The sequence below is a fragment of the Triticum urartu genome, chromosome 4A (genome assembly GCF_056163025.1).
Source record: "Triticum urartu cultivar PI428250 chromosome 4A, HENAU_Tu73, whole genome shotgun sequence".
NCBI lineage: Eukaryota > Viridiplantae > Streptophyta > Magnoliopsida > Poales > Poaceae > Triticum > Triticum urartu.
The window spans coordinates 326379159-326395902 of record NC_141876.1 but is presented as its reverse complement, the minus strand read 5'-3'; the positions used below and the strand labels follow the sequence as shown (position 1 = coordinate 326395902).

At 40.4% G+C, this 16744-nt stretch overlaps 1 pseudogene; it reads left to right on the top strand.

Annotated features, from left to right (window-relative positions):
• The first annotated feature begins 1811 nt into the window (after positions 1–1811).
• Positions 1812–16260, top strand: LOC147975737 (uncharacterized; annotated as a pseudogene).
• The last annotated feature ends 484 nt before the right edge of the window (positions 16261–16744 follow it).

Genomic DNA, 16744 nt, shown 5'->3' with positions numbered 1-16744 from the left:
AGGTGAAAAAAGGAAAAAAAACAGAGAGTGCTCCTCCCTTGTTTACGTGTCGTGCCGTGATTTTGTTCATGTTCTAGGCTCGCGTCTCTAGTACGATCTAGGCTAGGACCAGCACAGTACCGTCGTTGAGCGTTTATTCAACTTTGCATCTCTGAATTGATTATTGCTGACATTTTTGCTACCATATCATAAGCCTTCCTATCTCCACATATATCTACATCGTGCGTTTGACACCACTTGGCAATCGCTCTATCCAATCTTTGAGAGTTTTGACTACAACGGTCGCCGATCACCACCTGCTGCTGGGTAAGAACTGGTAAGAATTCTAACCATGGCAGGATCACAAGCCGATGAGACAGATTGGGAGAACATGACGAACAAAGAGCTACATGATAAATTTCAGCAAATGATGAGTGGACAGGTGCAAGATGTGCTAAACAGATTTGAAGAGGCCATGGAGAAGATAGATGGCATGGAGAAGACCTTCGAAACAAAGCTCGATAACAAGTTTAATGAATTGCTCGCGCGTCTTCCACCACCGCCACCGGCAGCAACAATAGCAACAACAACAACAACAACAACAACAACAACAACAACAACAACAACAACAACAACAACAACAACAACAACAACAACAACAACAACAACAACAACAACAACAACAATAGCAACAACAGCAACAACAGCAACAACAACAACAACAACAACAACAACAGTAGCAACAGCAGCAACAGCACAACAGCAACAACAGCAACAACAACAACAACAACAACAACAACAACATCGCCTTCCAAATCAAGTGGGACGGACACTGCGCATTCCCCTTGAGCCTGGTCAAAATTCTGGTGCCGCTGTTGATGCTTCTGTAGCTCCTGCTACTACTGCAGAGGTGGAGGACCATTACGAGGATGAGGTTGATCAAAATCAGAATTACGTGCAACCACCAGCACCACCGCCACCAGGTCGTCCTCATGCATATCATCGCAATGGTAGGGCTGCACAACCACCTCAGGTACGTGATCATGACCATCTCCCTAAACTGAAATTGAACATTCCACCATTTGAGGGTAGATATGTTCCAGATATATATCTTACTTGGGAGTTAGAAACTGAACAACGATTTACATGTTTACTATCCTGAGGAGAGATGTGTTCCTGCTGCTGTTTGTGCTTTCACTAGCTTTGCATGTGTTTGGTGGTCTGAACATTGTAGATTATATCATATTCCAGCTACTTGGGATGCTTTGAAAACTGCTATGCGTACTCGTTGGGTTCCACCATACTATCAACGTGAATTACTTCAAAAATTGCAGCGTTTAAGACAAGGAAAAAATTCCGTAGAAGAATATCATCAGGAATTACAAACTGGCATGATTAGATGTGGCATTGTTGAGGAGAATGAAGCTATGCTTGCACGTTTTATGGGTGGATTAAATAGAGAGATTCAGACCATTCTAGAGTATAAGGAGTATACTAATATCACTCGTTTATTCCATCTTGCTTGTAAAGCTAAACGTGAAGTGCAGGATCGACAGGCATTGGCGTGAACTAACTTTTCTGCAGGTCGATCTTCATCATGGACACCATGTGCATCCTCTATTTCCACTGCACCAGCACCTCCATCAGGTGCCACCTCCAGCCGTGATACAAGAAAGCAAGCACAACCACCACTATCTGCCAAGAGCACACCTGCTGGGCCTACACAGAGTTCTTCTTCTTCCATGGCATCAACAGGGCACATAAGTGATATTATTTGTCGTCATTGTAAGGGAAGAGGACATTTTGCGAGAGAATGCAAATCTCAGCGTGTGATGATTGTTACTGAGGATGGTGGGTATGAGTCCGCTAGTGACTATGATGAGGAGACTTTGGCTCTTATTACACATGAAGAACACGGTGGAGAGGATTCTGATCATGAGACGCAATACATGGCTGCTAAAGATGCTGACAGGTATGAATGTTTAGTTGCTCAACGTGTTTTGATTGTGCAGGTTACACAAGCTGAGAAAAATTAGAGGCATAATTTGTTCCATACAAAGGGAGTTGTGAAGGAACGTTCTGTTCGTGTCATCATAGATGGAGGGAGCTGCAATAACTTGGGTAGAATGGAGATGGTGGAGAAGCTATCTCTCACCACAAGACCACATCCACATCCTTACTACATCCAATGGTTCAACAACAGTGGCAAGGTTAAGGTAACACGTACTGTTCGTGTGCATTTTAGTATCTCTACATATGCTGATTATGTTGATTGTGATGTGGTACCTATGCAAACATGTTCCTTATTACTTGGTAGACCATGGCAATTTGATAAAAATTCTGTACACCATGGTAGAAACAATCAGTATACTCTTGTTCATAAGGATAAAAATATTACTTTGCTTCCTATGACTCTTGATTCCATTTTGAAAGATGATATCAATAGAGCTAATAAAGCAAAACGGGAGAAAAATAAGAGTGAAAATCAGATTGTGGCAAAAGAATTTGAGCAACAAATGAAGCCTAATAATAAACCATCTAGTGTTGTTTCTAAAATTAAATTGAAAAGTGCATGTTTACTTGCCACCAAATCTGATATTGATGATCTAGATTTTAGCAAATCTGTTTGCTATGCTTTTGTGCGCAAAGAGGCATTATTTTCATTCGAGGACGTGCCTTCCTCTTTGCCTCCTGCTGTCACTAACATTTTGCAGGAGTTCGTTGACGTCTTTCCACAAGACGTGCCACCAGGATTACCACCTATCAGAGGGATTGAGCATCTAATTGACTTAATTCACGGTGCATCATTACCCAACCATGCACCATACCGTACCAATCCAGAGGAGATGAAGGAGATTATGCGTCAAGTACAAGAACTGCTCGACAAAGGTTATATACGCGAATCCCTTAGTCCTTGTGTTGTTCCTATCATTTTAGTGCTGAAAAAGGATGGTACGTCACGTATGTGCGTTGATTGTAGAGGCATTAATAATATTACTATTCATTATCGTCATCCTATTCCTAGGCTAGATGATATGCTTGATGAATTGAGTGGCTCTACAATATTCTCCAAAGTTGATTTGCGTAGTGGATACCATCAAATTCGTATGAAATTGGGAGATGAATGGAAAACAGCATTTAAAACTAAGTTTGGATTATATGAGTGGTTAGTCATGCCTTTTGGGTTAACTAATGCACCTAGTACTTTCATGAGATTAATGAACGAAGTTTTATGTGCTTTCATTGGACGATTTGTGGTAGTTTACTTTGATGACATATTGATTTATAGCAAATCTTTGGAGGAACATTTGGAACATTTACGTGATGTTTTTATTGCTCTACGTGATGCACGTTTGTTTGGTAACCTTGGAAAGTGCACCTTTTGCACCGACCGAGTATCTTTTCTTGGCTATGTTGTTACTCCAGAGGGAATTGAAGTTGATAAAGCCAAGATTGAAGCTATTGAGAGTTGGCCGCAGCCCAAAACGGTCACACAAGTGAGGAGTTTCCTTGGACTCGCTGGATTCTATAGGTGTTTTGTGAGAGATTTCAGCACCATTGCTGCACCTCTCAACGAGCTTACAAAGAAGGATGTGCCTTTTGTTTGGGGAACCGCACAGGAAGAAGCCTTCACGGTATTGAAAGATAAGTTGACACATGCTCCTTTACTCCAACTTCCTAATTTTAATAAGACTTTTGAGCTTGAATGTGATGCTAGTGGAATTGGATTAGGAGGTGTGTTATTACAAGATGGCAAACCTGTTGCATACTTTTCTGAAAAATTGAGTGAGCCTAGTCTGAACTATTCTACTTATGATAAAGAATTATATGCTCTTGTTCGGACCTTAGAAACATGGCAACATTATTTATGGCCCAAGGAATTTGTTATACATTCTGATCATGAATCTTTGAAACACATTAAAAGTCAAGCAAAACTGAACGGTAGACATGCTAAATGGGTTGAATTCATTGAGACTTTCCCTTATGTCATTAAACACAAGAAGGGTAAACAAAATGTTATTGCTGATGCATTGTCTCATCGTTATACTATGCTTTCACGACTTGACTTTAAAATATTTGGTTTGGAGACCATCAGAGATCAATATGTGCATGATGCTGAATTTAAAGATGTATTGCAGAATTGTAAGGAAGGGAGAACTTGGAACAAGTTCGTTCTTAACGATGGATTTGTGTTTCGTGCTAACAAGCTATGCATTCCAGCTAGCTCCGTTCGTCTTTTGTTGTTGCAGGAGGCGCATGGAGGAGGATTAATGGGACACTTTGGCGTCAAGAAGACGGAGGATATAATTGCTACACATTTCTTTTAGCCAAAGATGAGACGGGATGTTGAGCGTTTTGTTGCTCGCTGCACTACATGTCAAAAAGCTAAGTCACGACTCAATCCTCATGGTTTATATATGCCTTTGCCTGTACCTAGTGTTCCTTGGGAGGATATATCTATGGACTTTGTTTTAGGTTTACCTCGAACAAAGAAGGGGAGGGATAGCATATTTGTTGTCGTGGATAGGTTCTCGAAAATGACACACTTTATACCATGTCATAAAAGCGATGATGCTGTTAATGTTGCTGATTTGTTCTTTCGTGAAATTATTCGCTTGCATGATGTGCCAAATACTATTGTTTCACATAGTGATACTAAATTTCTTAGCCACTTTTGGAGATGTTTATGGGCTAAGTTGGGGACTAAACTGCTTTTTAGTACTACTTGTCACCCCCAAACTGATGGACAAACTGAAGTAGTCAATAGAACATTGTCTGCTATGCTTAGGGCTGTTTTGAAGAATAACAAGAAAATGTGGGAAGAATGCTTGCCTCATATTGAATTTTTCTTATAATCGTTCATTGCATTATACTACTAAGATGTGCCCTTTTGAAATTGTGTATGGTTTCCTACCTCGTGCACCTATTGATTTGTTACCTCTTCCATCTTCGGAGAAGGTTCATTTTGATGCTAAAGAACGTGTTGAATTGATTTTAAAAATGCATGAGTTAACTAAGGAAAACATTGAGTGTATGAATGCTCAATATAAACTTGCTGGAGATAAGGGTAGAAAACATGTTGTGTTTGCACCTGGAGATCTTGTTTGGTTACATTTGCGTAAGGATAGATTTCCTAATTTGCGCAAATCAAAGCTAATGCCACGTGCTGATGGTCCTTTTAAGGTGTTAGAGAAAATAAATGATAATGCATATAAACTTGAGCTGCCTGCAGATTTTGGGGTTAGTCCCACTTTTAACATTGCAGGTTTGAAGCCTTTTTTGGGTGAGGACGATGAACTTTCATCGAGGATGACTTCATTTCAAGAAGGGGAGGATGATGAGGACATCAATACCATTGTTACACCCACAGCCCCTGCTGCTATACACAATGGACCAATTACTAGAGCTCGCGCATGCCAATTGAATTATCAGGTACTTTCGTTTCTTGGTAACGATTCTAATGTTCATGAGAATATGATGTTGCCTAAATTGGATACATTTGTTTTGCTTGCAAATGAAGGGCCTAGCTTGGACAAGAAAGATGAACCTTGGAGCAAGTTCAAGCATGGAAATGATGGCATGTGCAAGGGGATCAAGAACGGAGTTACAAGTGATGATTTCAGGACTTTGAAGCCACCATAAGGAATGCATGAAGTCTTAGATGAAATATACAAGATGCCACTTCATAAATTTTGTCCAGAGGCTATTTTAGGTGCTGCATCACCTTATTATTGGGCCAAGCCCATGTATTTTCGAAATACTTAAGTATAGGTTGTTTTTAGAGTCTGTATGTGTGGGGAAACAAGAGTTAGGGTTGGTTTCGGACCCCTCCTCCAAGGGCCATGAAATCCCCCTCTTCCTCCATATATACAGCCCTTAGGGCGTCGTTTAGACTTTGGGTTTTGTTTAGATTAAAAGTTCACCATAGCTGCAACTTCGCGTACTTCGTTTGTGTCCAGCGATGATGACCCACAAGTATAGGGGATCTATCGTAGTCCTTTCGATAAGTAAGAGTGTCGAACCCAACGAGGAGTAGAAGTAAATAATAAGCGGTTTCCAGCAAGGTATTCTCTACAAGTACTAAAATAAGTGGTAAAAGATAGTTTTGTGATAGGATAATTTGTAACGAGCAACAAGTAACAAAAGTAAATAAAGTGCAGCAAGGTGGCCCAATCCTTTTTGTAGCAAAGGACAAGCCTGGACAAACTCTTATATAGATAAAAGCGCTCCCCAGGACACATGGGAATATCGTCAAGCTAGTTTTCATCACGTTCATATGATTCACGTTCGGTACTTTGATAATTTGGTATGTGGGTGGACCGGTGCTTGGGTACTGTCCTTACTTGGACAAGCATCCCACTTATGATTAACCTCTATTGCAAGCATCCGCAACTACAAAAAAAGTATTAAGGTAAACCTAACCATAGCATGAAACATATGGATCCAAATCAGCCCCTTACGAAGCAACGCATAAACTAGGGTTTAAGCTTCTGTCACTCTAGCAACCCATCATCTACTTATTACTTCCCAATGCCTTCCTCTAGGCCCAAATAATGGTGAAGTGTTATGTAGTCAATGTTCACATAACACCACTAGAGGAGAGACAACATACATCTCATCAAAATATCGAAGGAATACCAAATTCACATGACTACTAATAGCAAGACTTCTCCCATATCCTCAGGAACAAACGTAACTAATCACAAAGCATAATCATGTTCATAATCAGAGGGGTATTAATATGCATATAGGATCTGAACATATGATCTTCCACCAAATAAACCAACTAGCATCAACTTCAAGGAGTAATTAACACTACTAGCAACCTACTAGCACCAATCCCAGACTTGAAGACAAGAATTGGATACAAGAGATGAACTAGGGTTTTGAGAGGAGATGGTGATGATGAAGATGTTGATGGAGATTGCCCTCTCCCGATGAGAGGAGCGTTGGTGATGGCGATGGCGATGATTTCCCCCTCCCGGAGGGAAGTTTCCCTGGCAGAACAGCTCTGCCGGAGCCCTAGATTGGTTCCGCCAAGGTTCTGCCTCGTGGCGGCGGAGTTTCGTCCGAGGAGATGGCTTCTGATTTTTTTCTCATTGAAAGACTCCATATATCAGAAGATGGACATCGGAGGGCCACCAGGGGGGCCATGAGGTAGGGGCACGCCCAGGGGGGTAGGGCGCGCCCCCCACCCTCGTGGGCAGGGTGTGGCCCCCCTGGTGAACTTCTTGTGCTCGGTATTTTTTTTATATACTCTGAAAACGTCTTCCGTGAAGTTTCAGGACTTTTGGATCTATGTAGAATAGGTCTCTAATATTTGCTCCTTTTCCAGCCCAGAATCCCAGCTGCCGGCATTCTCCTTCTTTATGTAAACCTTGTAAAATAAGAGAGAATAGACATAAGTATTGTGACATAATGTGTAATAACAGCCCATAATGCAATAAATATCGATATAAAAGCATGATGCAAAATGGACGTATCAACTCCCCCAAGCTTAGACCTCGCTTGTCCTCAAGCGAAAGCCGAAATCCAAAAATATGTCCACATGTTTAGAGATAGAGGTGTCGATAAAAGTAAAATACGGACATGAGGGCATCATGATCATTCTTAGAACAGCAACTTACATAATTCTTGTCATATGATTTCTTATGCTAGAGTAATAATTCAATCACAATTTCAAGTATGAATCATAAACTTCATTGAAAACTAACAAACTATAATCTCAGTCATTGGAGCAATTGCAATTTATCATAACATAGGAAAGAGTGAATGTATAAGAGCTTTTCAGCAAGTCCACATACTCAACTATCATATAGTCTTTCACAATTGCTAACACTCACGCAATACTTATGGGTATGGAGTTTTAATCGGACACAGAGAAAGATGGGGGCTTATAGTTTTGCCTGCCAACGTTTTACCTCAAGGGTAATGTCAACAATAATAGTTCATGAAAACTCACATCCAATTAGCCATATATACCAGGATCTTTCCAACATACTGTGCTTGCCAAAGGATAAAATGTAAAAAGGAAGGGTGAAGATCACCATGACTCTTATGCAAGGTAGGAGATAAAAGTAAAAGATAGGCCCTTCGCAGAGGGAAGCAGAGGTTGTCATGCACTTTTATGGTTGGATGCACAAAATCTTAATGCGAAAGAACGTCACTTTACATTGCCACTTGTGATATGGACCTTTATTATGCAGTCTGTCGCTTTTATTTCTTCCATATCACATGACCGTATAATGCTTATTTTCTCCCACACTAATAAGTCATACATATTTAGAGAGCAATTTTTATTGCTTGCACCGATGACAACTTACTTGGAGGATCTTACTCAATCCATAGGTAGGTATGGTGGACTCTCATGGCAAAACTTGTTTAAGGGTATTTGGAAGCACAAGTAGTATCTCTACTTGGTGCGATGAATTTGGCTAGCATGAGGGGGAAAGGCAAGCTCAACCATGTTGGATGATCCATGACAATCTAATTTATCTCAGATGTAAGAAAACATAACCCATTACGTTGTCTTCCTTATCCAACGTCAACTCTTTAGCATGTCATATTTTAATGAGTGCTCACAATCATAAAAGATGTCCAAGATAGTATATTTATATGTGAAGACCTCTCTTTCTTTATTACTTCCTATTAATTGCAACGATGACCAAAACTATGTTTGTCAACTCTCAACAACTTTTATTCATCATACTTTTTCTATGTGAGCTCATTACTCTCCATAAGATTCACATGATCTCTTTGTTTCTTTTTATTTCTTTCTCTTTTCTTTTATTCCCTTAGGATCATCGCAAAATAATCAAGCCCTTGACTCAACACTAATCTTTATTATATAGCTCACGGACTCGATTACATAGAAGGATCATAAAGCAAAACTCAAAACTAGATCATGCCATAAACTTTATTCTACTAGATCAAGATATTACCAAAAGGATCGAACTAAGGAAAATGGTAAAGATAAAAGTGATGGTGATACCATACCGGGGCACTCCCCCAAGCTTGGCAGTTGCCAAGGGGAGTGCCCATACCAGATACTCAATTCTTCTTTGTTGGTGAAGAAGGTGATGGTTTTGTTGATGGTGTAGGCTTCTTCCTTAATTTGCGCTTGAGGGCAGAATTTTGGTCCCTTAGGTCCTCGATCTCCTGTTCCAGGCTCAGTATCTTTTTGCATAGTTCCTCCTTGTTTTCCTGCAAGAGGCGAAAAGGGATAAACTCGATCTTAGGTTTTTTTACTCTATCCGGGAGGCTTGACTTTTTGAACTCCACATGCATGTCCCCAGGTTGAGGTAGTGGGACTTCATCTTCATCTGAGCTCGTCTCCTCCTTTCACTTGGGTTCATAGTCCTCTTCTTCTTCCGTAGTCCAACCCCAATGCTCCACATCCCCATAGACCTTAGGATCTGCAAGGTAATCAGCCACATAGCTTTCTCCTTTCGAATCCTGGGACGACATGTTGCTCTGTCTGCAGCAGGACAACTCAAAACAAAGACAAGAGATATTTGCGTGATACGGGAGTCAAAACCTCCGGGAGATTATATAATGAATTTTTACCGACCAAAATATGTGTCGTGTACGAAAACGGAGTCCGGAGAGCGCACGAGGTGCCCATGAGGTAGGGGCACGCCCAGTAGGGTAGGGCGTGCCCTCCACCCTCGTGGAGGCCTCGTGTCCTTCCCGGATTGCTTTTTATTTTTCTATTTTTCTAAATATTCCAAAACAGAGAAATATTGCCTTAAATACTGTTTTGGAGTCGGTTTACTTACCGTACCACATACCTATTCCTTTTCGGAGTCTGAAACATTCCGGAAAGTGTCCCTTATGTATTCCTCCAGGGTTACAGTTTCAATAACATTGGTTTCAACATTTATGGGATTACCAGAGATATAATGTTTGATTCTTTGACCGTTCACCACCTTCAGATTTGTGCCTTCGGAGTTGTTGATTTTTATGGCACCGGAACGATAGACCTCGTTGATAACGTAAGGACCTTCCCATTTAGAGAGAAGTTTTCCTGCAAAAAATCTTAAACGAGAGTTGTATAGCAATACATAATCTCCTACATTAAACTCACGCTTTTGTATAATTTTATCGTGCCATGTTTTAACTTTTTCTTTAAACAACTTGGCATTTTTGTAGGCTTGGGTTCTCCATTCATCGAGTGAGCTAATATCAAATGACCTCTTCTCACCGGCAAGTTTAAAATCATAATTGAGCTCTTTAATAGCCCAATATGCCTTATGTTCTAGTTCGAGAGGTAAGTGACATGCTTTTCCATAAACCATTTTATACGGAGACATACCCATAGGATTTTTATATGCAGCTCTATAGGCCCATAATGCATCATCAAGTTTCTTGGACCAATTCTTTCTAGATCTATTAACAGTTTTTTGCAAAATTAATTTGAGCTCTCTATTACTCAATTCTACTTGACAACTAAACTGAGGGTGATAAGGGGATGCAATTCTATGATTAATGATTAACATCATACTTAGCAAGCATTTTACGGAAAGCACCATCAATAAAATGTGAACCACCATCAGTCATTAAATATCTAGGGACTCCAAATCTTGGAAAAATAACTTCTTTAAGCATTTTAATAGAAGTGTTATGATCATCACTACTAGTTGGAATAGCTTCTACCCACTTAGTAACGTAATCAACAGCAACTAAAATATGTGTATATCCATTAGAGGAAGGAAAAGGTCCCATATAGTCAAAGCCCCAAACATCAAATGGTTCAATAACGAGTGAATAGTTCATAGGCATTTCTTGACGTCTACTAATATTACCAATTCTTTGACATTCATCACAAGATAACACAAACTTACGGGCATCCTTGAAGAGAGTAGGCCAATAAAAACCAGATTGCAATACCTTATGTGCAGTTCTATCTCCAGCATGGTGTCCTCCATAAGCTTCAGAGTGACACTTGCATAGGATCTGTTCCTGTTCATGCTCAGGTACACAACATCTAATAACACCATCTACTCCTTCTTTATAAAGATGTGGGTCATCCCAAAAGTAATGCCTCAAATCATAGAAGAACTTTTTCTTTTGCTGGTATGTGAAACTAGGTGGTATAAACTTAGCAACAATGTAATTAGCATAATCAGCATACCATGGAGCAGTATGAGAAGCATTTATGACATTTAATTGCTCATCAGGAAAGCTATCATCAATAGGAAGTGGGTCATCAAGCACATTTTCTAACCTAGACAAGTTGTCTGCAACGGGGTTCTCAGCTCCCTTTCTATCAACAATATGTAAGTCAAATTCTTGTAGTAAGAGAACCCATCTAATAAGTCAAGGTTTAGCATCTTTCTTTTCCATAAGATATTTAATAGCAGCATGATCAGTGTGAATAGTTACTTTAGAATCAACAATATAAGTTCTGAACTTATCACAAGCAAATACAACTGCTAAGAATTCTTTTTCAGTAGTAGCATAATTTCTTCGAGCATTGTCTAGGGTTTTACTAGCATATTGAATAACGTTTAATTTCTTATCAACTCTTTGCCCTAGAACAGCACCTACAGCATAATCACTAGCATCACACATAATTTCAAAGGGTAAATTCCAATCAGGTGGCTGAACAATAGGTGCAGAGATCAATACTTTCTTAAGTATTTCAAATGCTTCTACACAATCATCATCAAAGACAAATGGTATATCTTTTTGTAATAAATTAGTCAGAGGCTGATAAATTTTTGAGAAGTCCTTAATGAACCTACTATAAAATCCGGCGTGACCAAGGAAACTTGTTATACCTTTGATGTCCTTGGGGCATGGCATTTTTCAATAGCATCAACCTTGGCTTTATCAACTTCAATACCTCTTTCAGAAACTTTATGCCCCAAGACAATACCTTCATTAACAATAAAGTGGCACTTTTCCCAATTCAAGACAAGATTAGTTTCTTCACATCTCTACAAAACTCGATCAAGTTTGCTCAAGCAATCATCAAAAGAAGATCCATAGACGGAGATAAAAGGTAAGGGGTAATGATCCTTTTCAGTGGCCTTATTTAATTTGCGGAAATCAATTACCATCCTATAACCTGTTATAATTCTTTGAGGAATCAGTTCATCTTTGTCATTAGGAACGACAGTAATACCTCCCTTCTTAGGGACACAATGGACAGGACTTACCCACTGACTATCAGCAACGGGATAAATTATACCTGCCTCAAGGAGCGTTAGTATTTCCTTTCTTACCACTTCCTTCATTTTAGGATTTAGTCGTCGTTGATGATCACGAACTGGTTTAACATCTTCTTCCAAATTTATTTTATGTTGACATAGAGTGGGACTAATGCCCTTAAGATCATCAAGAGTATACCCAATAGCAGCACGGTGCTTCTTCAGAGTTTTCAATAATCTCTCTTCCTCATGCTCTGAAAGGTTAGCACTAATAATAACATGATATATCTTTTTCTCATCAAGATAAGCATATTTAAGAGTATCAGGCAATGGTTTAAGCTCAAACACGGGATCACCCTTGGGTGGAGGAGGATCCCCTAGGATTTCAATAGGCAAATTGTGTTTCATAATAGGTTCCTATTTAAAGAATACTTCATCTATTTCCCTTCTTTCATTCATAAACATATCATTTTCATGGTCTAGCAAATATTGTTCTAAAGGATCACTAGGAGGTACGCAATAGAAGCAAGACCAATAATTTCATCCTTACTAGGTAATTCTTCTTCACGGTGTTGTCTACTAAATTTAGAGGAATTAAATTCATGAGACATATCATCTAAACCGATGGTAACAACATCCTTTTTGCAATCTATCTTAGCATTAACAGTGTTTAAGAAGGGTCTACCAAATATAATGGGACAAAAGCTATCTTGTGGGGAACCAAGAACAAGCAAATCAGCAGGATATTTAGTTTTCCCACACAAGACTTCAACATCTCTAACAATTCCCATTGGTGAAATAGTATCTCTATTGGCAAGCTTAATTGTGACATCAATATCTTCTATCTCAACAGGTGCAATATCATGCATAATTTCTTTGTATAAGGCGTAAGGTATTGCACTAGCACTAGCACCCATATCACATAAGCCATGATAACAATGATCTCCTATTTTAACAGAAATAACAGGCATGCCTACCACAGGTCTATTTTTATCTTTAGCACAAGGTTTAGCAATTCTAGCAGTCTCGTCAAGGAAATGAATAACATGCCCATCAATATTATCAGACAAGAGATCTTTAACAATAGCAATATCAGGTTCAACTTTAATTTGCTCAGAAGGTGTATAAGTTTTAATATTGCTTTTACGAACCACAGTTGAAGCTTTAGCATGATCCTTTATCCTGACAGGGAAAGGTGGTTTCTCAACATAAGAAGTAGGAACAATAGGATCATTATAAGTGATAGTCTTTTCTTCAACTTTAATAGGTGCAGCTACTTTTACTTCTATGGGAGGATGATATTTAAACCACTTCTCCTTGGGGAGATCAACATAAGTAGAAAAAGATTCACAGAAAGAAGCTACTATCTTAGAGTCAAGTCCATATTTAGTGCTAAATTTACAGAAAACATTGGTATTCATAAAAGATTTAACACAATCAAACCTAGGTGTCATACCTGACTCCTTACCTTTGTCGAGGTCCCAATCTTCAGAGTTGCGTTTAATTCTTTCCAATAAATCCCATTTGAATTCAATAGTCTTCATCATAAAAGAGCCAGCACAAGAAGTATCAAGCATGGTGCGATTGCTATCAGAAAGCCGAGCATAAAATTTTTGAATAATCATTTCTCTTGAGAGCTCATGATTGGGGCATGAATATAACATTGATTTAAGCCTCCTCCAAGCTTGAGCGATGCTTTCTCCTTCGCGAGGCCAAAAATTATATATATAATTGCGATCACGATGAACAAGATGCATAGGATAAAACTTCTGATGAAATTCCAATTTCAATCGTTTGTAATTCCATGACCCCGTATCATCACATAGCCTATACCATGTCGATGCATCTCCCTTCAAAGATAAAGGGAAGTCCTTCTTCTTAACAACATCTCCGAGTACACCTGCAAGCTTAAATAATCCACAAACTTCATCCACATATATTAAGTGCTCATCAGGATGCTTTGTTACATCTCCTACAAAAGGATTAGCTACCAGTTTTTCTATCATACCCGAAGGAATTTCGAAGCAGACATTTTCATTTTCAGTAGGTTCAGTAGGTTGAGGAGCAACTCTTTGCTCTACTGGTCGGGGTGAAGATACCCCGAACAAGCCCCTCAGAGGATTACTTTCCATAGTAACAAGTGACAGTAAATTTCAGCACACTATATAAATTTTTCCTTACCAAATTCCACCTACCAAAGGCGCTTCACTCCCCGGCAACGGCGCCAGAAAAGAGTCTTGATGACCCACAAGTATAGGGGATCTATCGTAGTCCTTTCGATAAGTAAGAGTGTCGAACCCAACGAGGAGCAGAAGGAAATAATAAGCGGTTTTCAGCAAGGTATTCTCTGCAAGTACTGAAATAAGTGGTAACAGATAGTTTTGTGATAGGATAATTTGTAACGAGCAACAAGTAACAAAAGTAAATAAAGTGCAGCAAGGTGTCCCAATCCTTTTTGTAGCAAAGGACAAGCCTGGACAAACTCTAATATAGAGAAAAGTGCTCCCAAGGACACATGGGAATATCGTCAAGCTAGTTTTCATCACATTCATATGATTTGTGTTCGGTACTTTGATAATTTGGTATGTTGGTGGACCGGTGCTTGGGTACTGTCCTTACTTGGACAAGCATCCCACTTATGATTAACCTCTATTGCAAGCATCCGCAACTACAACAAAAGTATTAAGGTAAACCTAACCATAGCATGAAACATATGGATCCAAATCAGCCCCTTACGAAGCAACGCATAAACTAGGGTTTAAGCTTCTATCACTCTAGCAACCCATCATCTACTTATTACTTCCCAATGCCTTCCTCTAGGCCCAAATAATGGTGAATGTTATGTAGTCGACATTCACATAACACCACTAGAGGAGAGACAACATACATCTCATCAAAATATCAAACGAATACCAAATTCACATGACTACTAATAGCAAGACTTCTCCCATGTCCTCAGGAACAAATGTAACTACTCACAAAGCATATAGGATCTGAACATATGATCTTCCACCAAATAAACCAACTAGCATCAACTACAAGGAGTAATTAACACTACTAGCAACCTACTAGCACCAATCCCGAACTTGAAGACAAGAATTGGATACAAGAGATGAACTAGGGTTTTGAGAGGAGATGGTGCTGATGAAGATGTTGATGGAGATTGCCCTCTCCCGGTGAGAGGAGCGTTGGTGATGACGATGGCGATGATTTCCCCCTCCTGGAGGGAAGTTTCCCCGGCAGAACAGCTCTGCCGGAGCCCTAGATTGGTTCCGGCGGCGGAGTTTCGTCCGAGGAGATGGCTTCTGATTTTTTTTCTAATCGAAAGACTCCATATATCAGAAGATGGACATCAGAGGGCCACCAGTGGGCCCACGAGGTAGGGGGGCGCCCAAGGGGGGTAGGGCGCTCCCCCCACCCTCGTGGGCAGGGTGTGGCCCCTGTTGAACTTCTTGCGCTCGGTATTTTTTATATATTCTGAAAACGTCTTCCGTGAAGTTTCAGGACTTTTGGAGCTGTGCAGAATAGGTCTCTAATATTTGCTCCTTTTCCAGCCCAGAATCCCAGCTGCCGGCATTCTCCCTCTTTATGTCAACCTTGTAAAATAAGAGAGAATAGGCATAAGTATTGTGACATAATGTGTAATAACAACCCATAATGCAATAAATATCGATATAAAAGCATGATGCAAAATGGACGTATCAAGCGACCAGACCAAGACGTCACAGAACCCCACCTTGATCAATAAAGCTTTCATCTTATATTCGCAATATCCAGATTGCAATCTCAGTTTCTTGCTTGTTCTTCGTTTGCTCGCAGGAAATAGGCCCTCGTGGTCAGGTTGATCGTGCTCTGGCGTGGTCAATAACCCCTCGGAGTTGGTTTAGCAATTGCTAAGGCGCGACGTCCTCGCACGTTCGTAGTCGGATCATCAAAGTCGACTTCCTCTAAAATGATAGCCACCATCTCATCGAAAGACGGGACACCTTTGCCTCTATCAGAGTGCCTTGGTGGCAGTTGCTGCAATTGGTTCCCGATAGAGTTGGTCGGCACAGATCAGTGTGTCCTTCTGTCAGAGTGGATGGTGATGATGGTCATTGGCCCCGGCATCTTCAGCGTGTTGTAGGCTTAATGCGACGCCGCCATGAACTTGGCTAGTGTCGGCGACTGAGGATCCCGTTGTAGGGCAAGGGGATCTCGGCTACATCGAAGACAATCCTATTTGTCATGTAGTTTAACTCGCCTCCAAACATCACGGGTAGAGTGACCTTACCCTTCGGCTGACTCCTCCCCGGGTTGACCCCTTCAAACGTGCCCGTCTCTTTGAGGTCTTCATCAGGAATCTGCAGCCTTTTGATCACAGCGGGCGAGATCAAATTCAGGCCGGCCTCGCCATCAACTAGCATCTTGGTCACCTTGAGGTTGCGTATTGTTGGCGAGACCAACAACAGCAAACACACGACCATAGTTGTGCGATCAGTGTGGTCCTCGGTGTCAAAAATGATAGGCGTGTCAGACCACTTCAGTGGCTTCTGAGCATCGAGCGATGGTTCCGCTGCTGTGATCTCACGTGCCCACTGCTTGAGCTGGCGGTGAGAGGTGTGCAGCGA